The sequence below is a fragment of the Calypte anna genome, chromosome 12, assembly GCF_003957555.1.
Source record: "Calypte anna isolate BGI_N300 chromosome 12, bCalAnn1_v1.p, whole genome shotgun sequence".
Taxonomy (NCBI): domain Eukaryota; kingdom Metazoa; phylum Chordata; class Aves; order Apodiformes; family Trochilidae; genus Calypte; species Calypte anna.
The window spans coordinates 20,248,482-20,265,053 of NC_044258.1; positions in this window are offsets into that span (position 1 = coordinate 20,248,482).

Here is a 16,572-nt window from a genome sequence, read left to right on the forward strand (position 1 = left end):
ACTGCTCCACAAATGCCCACACTTCTTCCCAAGACACCATGCCAGGGGTCAATGAAGTTGGAGCCATGGGACTGATCAGTTCAGCTGTCACAAAGGCCTAAGGCCACATGTATTATTTTTTTTTCTGTCTGAAGATAGGGAAGGATGCTAAACGGAGGTGACATGGGAATAATTCTGATGCATTTTGTAGGGCTGTGCTGTCCTCAGCTCTGCTGGGGGCTCCCAGTGCTGCTGGCCAAGTGCCTGATGACCTCACCATGAAAACGAAATATTCCCCTCTGTCTTCTATGCTGTGCTTATGTTTGCTTGTAGGAAAGGAACGAAACAGTGCTAATTTTTTCATTAATTTGTCAATCTTTCCCTGCTGAGGATGGCTGCTGCCTCCTGGTGCAGCACTGCACAGCGACTGAGAGGCTTCCCTTCAATTCCCTCCCTTGCCACTCAGTGCTGCTGAAGAAAGTGAACTGCTGAAGAAAGATATAGGCTCTGTGGTCTTGCCTGACAGTCAATAAATTGGAGTTTTGTCAGACCAAAGAGATGCCATAAAGAGAGAAGATTAAAAGAGATTAGTTCTGCCAAGTGGCCTGAAGAGAGAATTTACGGCTCCCGTCCGCCTGCCCGCCAGAGCTGGAGGATGCAAAGGCTCCAGAGGTCAGTGAAAATCCTTCTGCTCCTTCCACAGGGCTTTACATCCCAGCCAAAATGAAATCAGCTCGCCCGGAGGGTAGTGGGGAAGGGCTGGAGAGCTGCTTGGGTTTCTTTTTCCATCTCCGTGTTAGGTTTGCAGCCAGCGTGCTCGTGGTTCTGTCTCAGAGCATTCCCTCAGCTCAGCCTGGCAGCTCTTATTGCTGCCCAAGTGCTGTAACTGAACTCAGAGGCACAACAATAGCCTTAAAAGCTGTGGAATGCCAGCAGAGCAGTGGGACTGTTGTACAGGGGTGTGTGGGCACCAAAAATAGGTGGGGAATGTGTGCAAGTCCTGGAGATGTGTTCCAGGTGGGATCCCAGGAGTCTGAGGGATGGGATGTGAAGGGAGAGAAAGTGGAGAGCTGACAATAACCATCATCAGATGTCAGATCAGTCATAAACTGAGTTTATTTTAAACTACTCTAAATACAGAGCTGCTGTTGGTTGTTGTGGTGCCCTTCAATAGTTGGATACCTTAAAAAAAACAAACCCAAAGATTTTGAGAACTGCCTTTCACACGGGTCTGAGAACGTGGTGAGCTGCAGGCACCATCACAGGAGTTTTGTTTGCTACTAAAACTTGGTAAGGTTCCTCTTCCTTCAGAGAGGAGAGGAGCCCTCCCAGAGCAGGAGGAGACCAGCTGGGGAACAGGAACAAACCAGGGTCCCATGTGCTGAAGAACTGGGGGAAATGGAGAGCTTTTACTGGGGAAGCTGGGAGGGAGTGAGGGGTTACAAACATGCTATAGGGAAAATGCTCTTAGACCTCTGAGAGCAGAGATGTTTGACCTCTGTGCTGGCCCAGGCAGCAAATGGCCTTTCACAGCTCATAGTAAGACAAAAGGTGCCTCTTTATTCCCCAAAATGCCCTGCAGGGAGACAGGAGGACACTGTGATTTGATGGCCAAGTTTTAAGCCTGCCTTCTATTGTGCACAAAAAACCTGAGACTTATCTCTGCATTTAGAACCAGTGGAGTAAATGTACCTGCTTTAGAATTTAAGCTTAATTCAGCCTAGGTAAAATTACCTCCATCCCATTTTGTTCTTTCTACCTGGTTTTCAAAGCAGTTTTTCTAATTTCCAATATAAATGCAGATGTTTCAGAAGTCTTTATAAAGTGATAGTGCAAAGATGCTGGAGTAATGAGTTCTCTTTGTAAATGGAATACTCCACTGTGGTTACTGGAGGTTGATCATAGCAAGTTATGGAGATAAAGCTTGGTGTAAAAAAAAAAGCAGTATGCACACATGGTAGACTGTCTTTCCCATTTCCCTGCTTCCCTCAAATACTTCTTTTAAACCCTTTGGAAAATCTCCCCCCCCCCTTTTTTTTTTTAAACATTATTTCACAAAGCAGTGGGAGCTGAGGGCATGGAAGTTTAAATGCTTGGAGTTCATAAAATAGATGTAAAAGTCAGAACTGAAAGAAGAGGTACCAGTATCTTAACTCCTCATTTATAGAACCTGCAGCATATTTCTAAAGTCACTTTGAAACAGTTTGAGATAGCACAGACACAGATAGAAACCAGGGAAGGAAGACTATCAGACCCAGAAAAAGGACTGGATAGGATGCCTTTTGCTGGGGTTTTATTTGCCTGTGGAGGAACCATTCTAGAGAAAGCAAGTTCGTCTAAAGGCAGGTGCTTTACTTGATAAAAGGATGCTTGCTGGTGCCCAGAGATTGGGTATTCTGTCCCCTTTTGGTTCTCTGGTGATAATTAAATGCAGAATAAGCAGGGAGAGCCAGCGAGACCCAAGCCATGTTTGGTTGCTGTGCATCACACACACCTTGGAGCTTCCCAAAGGATTGCTCAGATTTATCCCCCTGTTCCACTCAGTGCTTTTGCATTCATAAACAATTATATGTGCAAACCCACCAGCACCAAATAAGATAAAGAATGTTAATTCTGTGTGTGGGAGTCTGACTACAAACATGAATCCTGTCTTTAGGCTGCAGAGGTTACAACAACAGCTCTCCATGCCTGGTGGAGCTGAGCATCACTGCAAGAAACTTGGTAAGTTTGGTTTTTAGCAGAAGGGAGGGAAACAGCCACATGCCCAGTGACCCCAGGGCTGAGGAACTGGTGTCCCTGGTGTCCTGGTGTCCCAGGAGCTCTGGGAGGGGATTTCCTGAAGCTGCCTTGCCCAACTTCAAAGCAGAGTTTAAAACTTGTACTAAGTAGTCATCCCAGTCTCAAGTGAGCAAGTGAATGTTGTTTTTATTTTTTAGGTAATTAACTGCTAATTAATTGCCATGCAGGTTGCTATCCTGTGTAACAAAATTCTTGGAAATGTTTCTTTCTGTGATAAGCTAATGGCTTTATAAATATTTGTGTTAAGACTGAACAATGCTGAAGCAGCTGCACAGCTCCTCCCTGCTATTGACTGAAGTCAAGAACCAGAACTGAGAATTTTTATATGAACGGGTTAAAAATAATGACTTGCACTGGAAAATCAAACCAGAAACAGGAATCAAAGAATAAAATGTAATTGCTGTGATTAGCTGAGCAGAGAGACCTTCCATAAGAGAGAAATAGGCTTTTGAACATGGAGGGAAAACCAGGAATTAGTCTCAGGGAAGTTTTAATCCTTTTGTGGATGGTTTTCCTCCCTAGCTTCCTGCAAAAACTGGGTTAATACCCCTGCATATTGTCAGAATGTAATTACTTCAAACAGAATGGAAGATTAAAAGTGCCCATCCAGTGGTTCATGCTCTCAGCTTCCTCCTGCTCAACTCATCCAGCTGGGACCCCCCCCCCTGCTCAGCCCTGAACTCTGCCCTTGTCCTCCAGCCCCTGGGAGCCTCTGCTTCTGAGATGCCCTGCAGGAGAGGAGGAATCTCTCACCTGATTATGGCTCCATTTGGTCTGTTCCCTGCAGATGGAGCTGGGATAGGAACCTCTGGCTTCGGGATAATCCCTCAGAGCACCTGGGAGGTGAGTTCCTTCTGGCTCACAGGGATGCTCCAGACCCCTCTGCCCCCAGCTCCAGCCTTGGGCTTTTACCAGAAGCCCATTTGGCCAAACTGAGGGCAATTTATTGCTTGCCCTGATGAGGTTCTGCACGCTGGGAAAGCTCTTACCTTGCTCTACAAACCCCACTTACCCTCCAAAGACCTCAGTATCACCCATTGCTATCCTGGCTTCCAAACAACCCTGCTGCTTGGCTCTGCCCCCTTGTCCAGGCCAGCTGTTCAGTGACACAGCCCTGCCCTCAGCTGCCACCTGGGCTCCATGGTCCAGCTGCTCATTGCTAACCTGGACCCCCAGGGCTGCAGACAAAGCTGATGCTCTGGCACTGAGCTGTGCTGCAGTGGTGATGCTCTGGCTGGGCAGAACACCTTGGTTCTCCTCTGCCAGGTGAGCTCCAGCTCAGTGACAAACAGCTCTTGCTGACACATTTAAATCTTAGTGGAAGCCTGGCCTGAAAATTCTCCAGTTTTAATCCTCAACAGGAGCAGCACTGAAGTGAAAAACAAACCCAAACCAAACATGGGTGAGGTGGGAGGAGAAAAAAGAAATGCATGTTGTGTGTAGTGTTGGAAATCTGCCTCTCTTCATTACTTCTGGGAGACAAACAGAATTTTAGTAGCTCCAGAGGGATGGCAGCTACTTTGGAAAATGTCCAACCTTAGAAATCCCCTGGAGGACAGGGGTGCCCTGGATGTGCTCCCATAATTACAGCTCTGTTGTCACCTCTGCACCCCAGGGTGGAGCTGTGCTCACAGCATCACTCTGCAGATTCAGCTTCCTGTAAACAGGAGAATACTCTCAGTTCCCCCAAGTCTTTTTTCAGCAGTTATGTCTCTAATGAAATAGATGTGAACCAAAATAGAGACCTTCACTTTCTTTCCTTAAGGAGGACCTTCCCGGGAGGTATTTTGATGTGCAAACAGAAAAATTAAATTACACTTGAGATTTAATTTCCTCCAGTTTCTCAGCACATCCATGTGTTTGGAAGGGAGTGACACTACCCCATCCCATACCCCAGTCATGAATCCCATTGCTTCACCTCCAGCACAGCCTCTGGGCTCACCAGACAGAGAATGGCAGCAAAATGCAAAATGCCTGCCCAAATTACATCTATTTATTCTCCATAATCTTTGTGCCATGATCCAGAAGACTGATGATAATCCAGGAATAAATGTGTACCTTTTACACAACATTAACTTACTTTCTCTTAGCTTGTCAAACAGCTTTGGGATTTATTATGTATTTATTGTATGCCTCACCAGTTTCTCTCCAACGAGGGGACTGCCTATTTATTTTTTACCTTCCACCTTTGAGCATTGCATTTGGCTTAGTGAAGCATATTTGGTAATGGGTTTTAGCACTGCAGGACTGCAGATTTCCTGCATTATTTGGGATGAAGGGAGATGGGGGAGCCAGGGCTGGAAGTGCAAGGTAACAAAAAAACTGCCACCCAAAGGAAGAGCAAATTTTCCACCCTAGCAAGGATTAATACGTCTTCACAGCATCCTCTGCATCAAGGCCATAAAATTGAAGTTCCAGGTGTCCAGAAGGTGGTTTATTTACCAGAGTTCTCACTTTTAAATCTTTAGATGGGTTTTGGCTGTGTACTTGTAGATAATTATTGTCTGATGTTTCCACTCAAGAGTTTACTGAGTTGTTGGAGTGACTGAAATGACCACAGAAGTTGAACCAGATTATGGTGATAACTCTTTAGAGAATCATTGATTGATTTTTTTTAATGAACTGCTCCTGTACCAAGGGATTGGATTGTTCCTTAACACTTGGTATTTCCCCAGTTCATGCTCTTCCCTGAGGTTTTCAGCTTCCCAGCCTGTTCTGGGGACTGAGCAAATCCAAACCCCTGTTGAAGCAGGAAGCCTGTCCCCTGCCCACCCCAGGCAATGTCCCCTCCCTTCCCAGGAAGGGAAGAACTATTGCAAGCCCAGGGATTCCACTTCTTCCTATGGAGCTAAGTAGTGACATCCCTATGTTTCATGATCTAATTCTCTTCTTTCTTCTTCTTTTTCTTTTCTTTTCTTTTTCTTTTTCTTTTCTTTTCTTTTTCTTTTTCTTTTCTTTTTCTTTTTCTTCTTTTCTTTTTCTTTTTCTTTTTCTTTTTCTTTTTCTTTTCTTTTCTTTTCTTTTTCTTTTTCTCTTTCTCTTTCTCTTTCTCTTTCTCTTTCTCTTTCTCTTTCTCTTTCTCTTCTCTTTTCTCTTTTCTCTTTCTTTCTTTCTTTTTCTTTTCTTTCTCTTCTTTTTCTTCTTCTTCTTTTTTTTTTTTCTTCTTTTTTTTCTTCTTTCTCTCTTTTTTCTTTTTTTTCTTTCTTTTTTTTCCCCCCATCCCATAGTGTTTTCCACACTTAGCCTGAGCAGCATGTGTTCCTGGGGCAGCAGGCTTGCAGATACCCAGTCTCAGGCATTCACTAAAACTTTTTTTCTTTTTGCTTGAACTAGTGCAAACTTTGTGCTGCAAAGCATTGCAGTGGCCTGTGCAGAATGTGCATTTCCTCCCCTTTCCCACTGCCTGCTCTCCAGCAGAGTGCATTTCTCAGTGGTTTCTTCTGCTTTAATGAAGAAGCTCAGGTTTGGACTCTGCTGTTTCTGTCTTCTGTGTCTTACCTGTGCCCTCTGTTTCTATCCCCCTCTTGGAGAGAAAAACTGCATTTTTGCTGCTGTTGCAGTTCCAGAGGAATTTGATCAGGACAGAGGAGCTGACTCAGCACCTTTCCTGGGGCTGGGACACAGGGCTGGGACACAGGGCTGGGACACAGGGCTCAGCATCACTGCTGCCTGCAGGGCTGGACAGAGCAAGGGGTTTGTTGTTCTCCCCACGCTCTGCTCAGGCTTTTGGGATCCTGATTCTATTCGATTTTATCTTCTGTAAATGCAGAGTGAGGGGAAAAAAACCAAGCTGATGACTCTGGGAAGTTTTAGGAGGAGAATGAGGAGCAGAATGTAATGAAGCATTGCCCCCAGGGTGCTGGGTGTACTGGGCTGGCATCACCTCTCCAGGGAGCTCTCTGGGAGCCTGGGTTTAATTTTCTGTCCCATGTAATGCTAAATCCCTTTACATGAGCTGCTGTATGGACCACGTTTGCTCTGGCATCATAATAGGGCTGATAACACTGGCTTAATAGTTTGGATTGTAATGCAGCTGAGCTCAGGGATGGGTTTCAGGCTGTCCCATTGCAGGAGGGCAGCCTGAAGCGGAGATTAAATGGTGCCAGGGACCTGTGGGAAGTGATGCTTGGACAGCCAGGGCCACTGGTTGGGTCCCATGTCCCAGCTGAATGCCAGATGTGGGTGGCAAAGTGCAGGGGGGATTGTTCAGGGGGTTGAAGGTTGAATTTCTGCAGCCATTGTTTTGTAACGTGTTTGGATTCCAGTCTGCCCAGCATCACTTGGGTGTTTAAATCCTAATAACTACAACTCCATCTTCAGGTCAGTCGTTGGCTTTTTACCTCCTGTGCAGTTTGCTTTACAGCTCCTGACAGTAGTTATTGTGCCTGTAGTGCTGTGACACCCAGCTGGGTCTTTTTTACTCTATTCCTTTATGCTTGTCTCCACTTTCCCTTTAATAAACTACTGAAATTACCAGTTTTCTTGTCCAGTGCTGCACTTTGGCAGGGGGAGCTGGAGCATGGTTTTGAGCATGGAGGTATTTTTCTGTGAAGACTCAAGTTCCTTTGTTAAATTGATGCTCCACACCAGGTAAGGGGTTTTTTTGCTTTTTTTTTTTCTGGACAGCAGTGGTGGTTTTGGCAGCACTGAGCTGTGCAGCTTTGTTGTTATGCAGCAACCTCTGAATTTTTTTTAGATTTTGTTTTGGGCAGCCCCCCCCCCGAAATCCAAAGGTGTTTCTTTTGTCTGCTTTGCTTTACTGGGAACAGGTTTTGTGCTGCAGTTTAGGCCTCTGGCAAGAAAATTTACCAAATTCTGCTTCCCAGCCACTGCCAAAGCATCCAGCAGAATCAAGTGTCCACATGGAGGCGACTTGGAAAGGAAAAGCAAAAGGCTGTTGTGTTATGCACAGTAGTGGGTTTGTTTCTTTTAACTGTGTCTCTTGAGACTGTGATTCTTTGCCTTCAATGTTTATCACTCAGCTAGTGGAAGATGTGATTCCTTCACTGCTTTTGTCAAGTAGGTAAATACTGTTTTGGGTTTTCCTTACAGTAAATGTAGCAGTCCTTCGAGAGTAAAACTGATAACTTTAAAGTGCATGCATAGGGTTTTTTGCATTCAGAATGTTGCTATTAGCATTATTTTTGAATTTCTGAATGGCTTTTTTACTTATTGGCAGCTAGAGGCAGTCAGTTCTCATACAACAAATGATAAATGCAGAAGAGGCAGCAACTTGAAGCATTTCTTATATCTAAGGAGTTCTAACACACTGATTTGTTACAATGCAGCTGCTTCTAGTGTAGAACTGCAAACTGATAGCAGGTTTTGTCAAAACTGAGCTTTCATCTCTGATAAGCAGAGAAATATTGCCTTTTAGCTTTGTCCTTTTATAACCCATTAGATCACACTTCTGATTTGTGTTTTTAATGATCTGCAAGCAGAGGAAACGACATGAGGGAGTTCCAGAAGTTGTGCATCAGATCATACCAGAACAAAGTGGTATAAAAAAAGCCAGAAAAATGGGAATTCACATCTATGTGTATTTGGAGATTGCTCTCTCAGGGTTTAAAGATGATGATGATGATGATGATGATGATGATGATGATGATGATGATGATGATGATGATGATGATGATGATGATGAAAGGGGATGGGAAGACATGGGAAAAAAAGAAATGGGAGATTCAGAAGAATACTGGGATTGCAGTTCCAGTTATTATGTATTTAAATCTGCAGCCAGGTTCTTCTGAAGGGAAGAGAGCCCCAGAAACCCTTCTCCTCCTTGTGCCTTGTCTCTCCTCCCAGGAATGTCACAATACTTATTGCCAGGATGGAGGGAATCATTCCAGGTCATATGGAGATGGGTTTCCTTCAGCAGCTCCTTGAAGGAGAAGGTTTCTCCATCTGATTTCCCCTGGACAGGACAGGAGGTGGCTTTGGGGCTGGCTCTTGCTCTGAGCCACATCCTTTCCCTCTGGAATAGAAAAGCAAAACATTTGCTTTACTCAGGCAATCAACAGGGCAAACAGAATTAACTTCACCTGAATATTAATGTCAGTGGAAGTTTATTCTGCTGGCAGGAGGGAACAGTGTTTGAAGGAAATTTCCTGCTGGGGTGAGATCAAATGTGAGCTGTGTGTGTGCAGTGTTTCACTGTGTCCTGCTGAGGAAACCCAAAATGCAGGGTCTGGAGTCCCTCATCTAAATGTCATTGATGCTCTTCGGGTAACCTCAGGCTAGTAAATATTTCACAATAAAGGTCTGCACCCAGTAAGCCCAAACTTCTCTGAAGTTTCCTATTTAACTTATGACCCATCTTTGCAAAGATGTTCCCTGCATGCTGTTTACCTCATTTTCCACTCAATACCTGAAATTCAGAGTTCATACCTGGCTTAGAGCAGAGCAGTGTGGGAAGGTGATGCAGGTTTCAGTGGTGTTCTACAGTCAGACTTACTCAAAACAGTCTGGAGCTTACAACTTCTGACCCATCTAAATCAAAAGCCATGTCCCAATGCCCCAAACCCCAAATTCACCTCCAAGTATTTCCACAGAGTTTGTTTCATGGAGAAGTCAGAATTGGAAATTCCACCTGATTTCCCCCATTTTGCTAAATAAGTAAGAAGAAGTTTCAGAGATGATCCTGGGCATCACAGTTTTGGTCTCAGCTCCACCTCCACAGGGAGCAGAGCTTTCATGTCATCACTTCTTGTACCTCTCACAGAGCCTCTGGGAGGAGAGTTTCTGCCTGACAGATGCTCACACACACGTGTGCTGTCAAGTAGTCTGGGCCATCCTCAATTATTTGGTAGCAATGGAAAAACACCTGCTTCCTGAGAACAGTTCTTCCTTCCAATTATCCACAAGAATTCTTTTGGAGATGTATTATGTAAAATGGCAATGACAATCTGGTGTAAAAAATAGGGAATTTTTGATTTTTCTTGCTCCAGAACTTGGCATTATGGCACCTGGATCTGATTCCCATTTTGTCACATGCAAGTGGCTTTCAGAGGTGAGGTGAATATATCCTGTTCTTTAGCCATTACAGCTGTGTAATATATGGTATGCAAAAGCCTTTAGGATTTACTGTGTAGCAAATGCTGCTTTTTAATTATAAACATGTATAAAGCATGCAGAAAGATAAAGTTGACATGAGCAAAGAGAAAGCAGGGAGATGAGATATGTGTTTAGAAACCACTGGGCTTTCCAGAGCTGTGGTGGTGATTTCTGAAAGTGAATTAGCATGATAATATTCAAGGGTGCTTTGTAAAGAGCTTGAAATCTTTGGGACTCCAGATTGTTAGAGAGAACTGTTCTTAAAAGGGTTTTTTTTTGTGGGGCTGCCTAAATACTCAGTATGTGGTGTTTGTATCTGCCACTTGTGTCTAACTAGAGCCATCACTTCTGTCCATGCAGGGCTATCATCTCAAAGCACTTTAACCTCACTTAGAGGTTTTAATAGAAGTTGCTGCCTAGCAATATTTTGGGGAGGAGAATGTTGATCCCTTTTACACCAGGATAATCCCTGGGAAAGGAAAGCCATAACCAGGGGCTCTCTGTGCCTCCTCTGGTGTGTCTGGGCAAGCATCATGCAAGGAGGGCAGAGGTCTGAATCAGCTCTGGGGGTTTTTTTCTGGTTTTTTTTCTGTTCTCTGCATTGGGGACTGTCAGATAAAATGTTTCTGCCCAAATCATCGAATCACAGAATGGTTTGGGTTGGAAGGGACCTTAAAGACCAACGGGGACAGTCCTGACCTGGGGAAGGGAAGGGGAAGAAACTGCCCTGAGCTGTGCTGGGCACAGTGACACTGGGGGGGACATCAGCTGGGTCAGGACAGGGTTTTCTGGGGCCAGCTGGGCTGTGGGAAGCTTTCAGATGTTTTCAGGCATTTCCATTTTCTGGTCTCTGTACTGGACAGCTCGCCAGCCTGGATGACACTCAATTAACTCTGGAGTTTTCCCTGTCTGGGAAGGAAGCAGTTGCAGAGCAGAGCTTGCAGTACTCACCACAGGGTTTTTGAGACAAATGATGTTGTTGGCTCTTGCCTGACCTAAATTACTATGATAGTAAGAAATGCAAAGAAACAAGTTAAATTACTTTTTAGCAGAAATTTCAGGCAATGGACACTTCTCCATGAATATTTCATACAAAGCTATAAATAATTCTGTTGGATTTTGAAGATCAGAAAGTGACTGCTTGGATGATGTAGGGCATTTATGTAAGCCTCATCACTTTGTGCATGCTGTAAGAGACATATTCATTCATGAAATTCAAATCTTGTGTGGGTAAATTTGACATTTTCCCTTACATTTCTTCTAAACAGAGATCTGTTTCCATTGCTTGTGAGTGGAACAAATATAGCATCACCATTCACCTCTGCTGCTACCTGAGAGCTGCAGAGACTGAAATGGTTTTCATGGAGCTTTTGCATTTAAAGTCTGTTTCATTCATTATTCTAATACTAGTGCTGAGTATTTGTGCTCATGAAATCCCTGTTCCTGAAGTGTAGGTTCCTCTCCAAACCTTCACTCAAACACACAAATCAAACTGACTTTGCCTCCTTCTGAACTGATTTGGATGCTTTTTTGCCTAAAGGGCTCCTGATGCTGCTTACCATAAACACAACTCAGTTACAGCCTTTCTGCATCTCCAGTTCCTCCCTGAACTCTCCAAAGCTTTGTGTGACACCAGCACCCCCCATTCTGCCCTGCACCCCCTGCCCAGGGCTCAGCTGGGGGCTGGGGGCACCTTCCTGCCCCCAGGTCCTGTTGAGCCTCGGAGCTGCTGTCCCTGCAGAGGGTCCCAGGAGATCCTCATTCCAGGGAGACTCCTCCTGTCCCTCCAGGCATCAGAGATCCCCTTCCCAGGCTCTGCCTTCCCTCTCCACCCTCCTGGGTGTTATTAAAGCTGTCCAGGGACACAGTTTAATTCTGCTGTGTCCTCCTGATGTGTCCCAAGCTCTTTGCTGCGCTTCTTCCCAAGGGGCAATGGTCGCCCAGGTAAATTCTTTCCTCTGGGGTTTTTTTGCTTCTCTTTTACCCCAGTTTACAGAATCCAGGCTGTATTTCATTTACCATTTTTCACGGTTTGCATGATCTCCTTTGCCATACCAAATGTGCTAGCAGCACATGATGGATCTGTACAGCAGCAGAGAACTTTTCTGTTTCTCCTCTGCTCACAGCTAATCTCTCAGTGCATCAGAAAACTCTCCTTGCATACTGATCTGATAGATACCAGGAAACAAGGGCAAAGGAAAACAAGTTAGCAAGCCAAGCACACGTATTAGGCCAGAGTTAGGAAGTCTCTTTCTTTGGTCAATATTTGGAGATTTGCAAAGTGGTTCCTCAAATATGGGGATTTCTTCAGGGAGGAAAAGGAAATCCTCTTCATGGAACATCAAATACTGCACAGGCTCCCAAGCTGTTGGTGTGGGGAAAATTCTTTGCCACTGTCTGGAAGAAATACAATGCTGAAAAATCTGAATAAGGTTGGGATGAAACCAAAGTAGAAAAATAAAAATAAAACAACACTAAAGGGACCTTCCCAAGTTTTTAACACGAAAGATTCTCTCTAGGGATGTTGGCATGCCAATGGATTGGGTTAGCAAGATGTGACATTGCTTTAACTGTACAAATATCCTGCCTCAAATTATTATAAAATGCTTTCAAAATAGAGTGGAATTAACCTATTTGTTTTAAACTATCCCAGAAAAAGATCCTGGGCTTCCTGATCAATCATCTTTTTACAGTCCTGAACTGCTCTCAGTCACTCAGCAGCCCCAGTGCCCAGAATTCCAGCCACAACTCTCCCAGTTCTCTTGTGGGGATGGCTGCTGTGAGACCTCTTCACTCCTCAGAATAACCAAGGTAAAACCCTTTCTCTCTTCCTCCCAGTTTTTGGTACAAAAAGAGTCTAAACGGGGTCTTTTAGGGGGAGCAGTGGCTGCCAGCCCTGGGTGCAGCCATCACCCATCACTCAGCAGCCTGGCAGCTCAGCCCCTGGCTGCACCATTGCACACTCCAGAATTCCAGCTTCGTACCCTGGTATTTAACTCCTGCTGACCCCAAGGCTTCCCGTGGCAGGGGGAGCTCAGAGAAGCACTTTAGATGTTGGGCATAAAAGGGGGGAGTGTGTCTGAGTGCTGCTTTCCTGCATCTGGGCTGATTTTCCTGTGTTTTCCTGATTTTTCCTGCCTCTCACAGATGAAGGTAACAGTGTGATGGGTCTTGTTTGCATAAATTGAATCTCCAGTGTTCTTCTAGGTTCCCCCAGGAACTCACAAATGAAATTGTTGTCCTGTCCTGCAAAATACTTCAGAAACTTTCCCTTCCTCAGTCGAGGTGAGTGACTTTGTTTCTTTATTGTTCCTTTTTTTGAAAGTAATATATTCAATTTCCTGGGCATTTCAAAGCACTCTGTTTTGTATCAAGTTTGAATTTCACCTTCTTGGTTTGTATTTCAAACAGAAGAATATTTTTCCAGCTTCATTTTTTTTTTCTGGCAGTTCAGAATTTGAGAAATCAGCATCATTTCCTCTTCCAGCAAGGGTGCAGCCTGAATCCCAGGTCTGGTTCTGCTGCTGCGGGTTGGGAAGTGTCCTGGGAGCTGTCAGCTCCTGTGTTAGGGGGAACCCCACATCCTCAGCACCCAGCACCCCCAGCTGCCCCTCTCCTTTGCCCTGCTGTAATTCAGGTTTCTTGTGTGTGCTGCCTGCAACCACAGGGCTCTGGGATGCTAAAGCCAGAGTGGGTTTAAAGCTGGGAATTGGCATGGTCCCAAGACAGGGCTGGATGTCTGGAGGAGGGGAGGGAAGGATGGGAGCTGAGCTGCCTGGGGACTTGCTCAGTTCATTGGGTTTGAGCACAAGAGCTCAGAGCCACCAAGCACAAACATTCCTCCAACCCCAAACTTTTAAAATATTCAGAAAAATGCTAACCTGGCTCTGCAGGCTGCTGCTCTGATTGTTTTCCATTTCTTTCTAGCAGAGGGAGCTCCATTAAGAGGCTGACACACTATTTAAGCAGCCCAAAGAAATTACCAGCTTTCCCTCCCCTCAATCACCTGCCCTTCATTCTTTGCCTTCTGAGAAGTGTAAAATTTTCTCCTCTACCTGTCAGGCCCTGTGTAATTAATGCTGCCCCAGCTCCCACACCCATCCCTTCCCAGCTCCCCACCACCCCTTTTCCTTTGCAGGTTTCTAGGAGCTGATTATTCCGCAAAGAAGGCAAAAAGAAAAGTTCAAACTGTTCTCCATGTGACACCAGAAACTTCAGCTGTGGTTTTGCTTGAAAATGCAGAGAGCAAAGACAACCTGGACAGGCTGATCCACAGGGTTCCTTCCAGTGAAACTCCAGCTGTGTGCACAAGAATTAACTGGGATTCTTCTTCCCATTACAGGTGAGTGCACTGGGAGAAAAGGTGATGTGGGTGCTGGGCAAAGCACAGCAACATCTTGGCTAGAAAATATGTGTAATGGCTAAAACTCTGGTCTGGCTGCTGGAAGGTGAACTGGTGCAATTGCTTGGTGTGGCTCAGGAGTGAATTCTCTCTTCCTGGGGTTTACAGCTGGTTGAGGTTTGGGTTTTTTTGTTTGGTTGGTTGTTTTTAAAGAACTGCTGAATACACCATGGCATTGAAAATACCCATAGAGAGGGGAGTGAGCTTGCTGGACCCTTCTGGCTTTTCACACTTCTTGGAGGTTTATCAGTGTAAACCAAGCATCCCCTGGCTGAGGTTTCTGAGCACTTGCCATGGTTGTGCCTTTTTTGCCTTTCTCCTGGAGGATGGTGCCAGGGAGAGCTGTCCCTGGGGAAGGCAGGAGATGGGTCCTAGGGACCCTTCCCTTGCACCCAGGCTCCTCCAGAGCCCCCTGGCACAGCTTCCTCTGCTCCCTCCTGCAAGAGGACTTCTAAATTAAAATTTTATTTGTATGTTTGTTTGTTTTCCACAGCCATAGCCTGTTTCTGCTGGGTAGGATTTCACTTGGCTGCAAAACACTGTGAGTTGACATCAAAATCTCTTACAGACCTGAGGCAGAGGTGTGGGGAGCAGTTCAGATTCTCATCTTTGAGCAAAAAATGTGCCTGGTGCCTCAGTGCAGAAGTTGGGGGAAAAGTGAACTCTTGCCTCAGATGTTTCCCCCCCAGCAGCCTGGAAACACTTTTCCAAGGAGCAGAAGGTCCCAGTGTGGGCAGAACATTTCCAGCACACGGTGTAAGCTGGAATCAAACATGCAGAAGCTGAGCAGTGAGGGGTAACAGCAATTCTTCTCCTTTAATATTTATTTTCAATGACTGGAGTCCGAGGGGCAGGGAACTGGAGCTGCAGTGGGTTCCAGCTTTACACAGCTGGAGGTGTTTCTACTTTTTTTATTTTTTTTTTTTTTTAACAAGTCCATAAAAAATGAATCTTTGTGTTTTATTTTTAATAATTTCCCATCCGTGATGGGAAAGATTCAGAGCAGAGAGCTTGTTTCTTTATGAATATCACAGTACAGAGCTCCTTGGGTACAAAAGCTGAAGGCCACTCACTCATTCATCCCTCTGCAGCCTGGCTGCTGAAGGCAGGGAGTGTCTGCACCCATGTAGAGCTGCCCTCCTCCAGTGGGATGGAACAGGAAAATCCCTTGGCAAGAGCAGACTTCCCTTCATGTTTTCTGCTTTTCCAATATGTTCCCTGAGTACTTCCAAGTAAAACACTTCCAGACTTGTCTGCCAGCAAGCAGCTGAAATGAAGGATGGTTTCTCCTTTACGTGATGATCAGTGGGAGTGGGGGGTGGGAAAGACAGGAACCCCCAAACCCCAAATGGGAACTGTTCACTCCAGCACTGTGTTCCCACTGACTTGACAGAAGTGTTGCTGTGAGGAGCTGATTGCAGAACTCCCAGCACCCAGCTGCAGATCCTAGGGATGATGAACCCTCTGTGCTGTGCCTGCAGCACCTCCCGAGGACCTTTCCCCTCCCCTGGGGCTGGAAAAGTGGTAAAATGGTGAGATTCAGGTACAGCAGGGGCCCTGTGACCTTCCTCACTGCCTGAGGGGAGCTCAGAGCTTTGGTGGATGGTTACAGTGCACAAGGAGCAAGGAAGTAGTTTGTGCCATATTTACAGATAATTAACCCAGTTTACAGCCCCTCCCTATTCTAAACTCTCTTAATTACTCCTGAGCTAACCCTATGGAATCCTCAGCCCTTAAAAAGTATCCTGGGAATGCTGGTCTCTGCATGCTTACATGGCAGAGGATGAGATTCCTCATTCAAAGAACCCTTGGTGCAGCCCAGCCAGCAGCTGGTGTCCCAGGGGCATCCTTATCCTTATCCTTATCCTTATCCTTATCCTTATCCTTATCCTTATCCTTATCCTTATTGCTTCCATTGGCATTGACCAGCAGTGCCTTGGGAATGGGGCATCCACCTGGACTGCAGACCCTGCAGTCACTGGGAATGTCAACAGGGCAGCAGGGATGGTGCTGAGGAGGTCTGTGAGGTGATGCTCAGGTCAGATGATGCAGGTGCTGAGCAGAAAGACCTCTGCCCCCAAAGGGAGTATTATGGAATCTTATTTTGGGGAAAAAAAAAAAAAAAAAGAAAAAAAAAAAAGGAAAAAAAAAGAAAGAAGAAAAGAAAAAAAGGAAAAAATAAAGAAAAAAGAAGAAAAGGAAAAAAGAAAAAAAAAAAGGAGAAGAAGAAGCAAAAGAAAAGGTTACAAATCCCCTTGATGGAAAGCAGGGGAGCTCAGAGGAAGGGAATCTGCCAGGTATATTTCTTATACAAAAATGTTTTCTATTGGTTCAGCTTT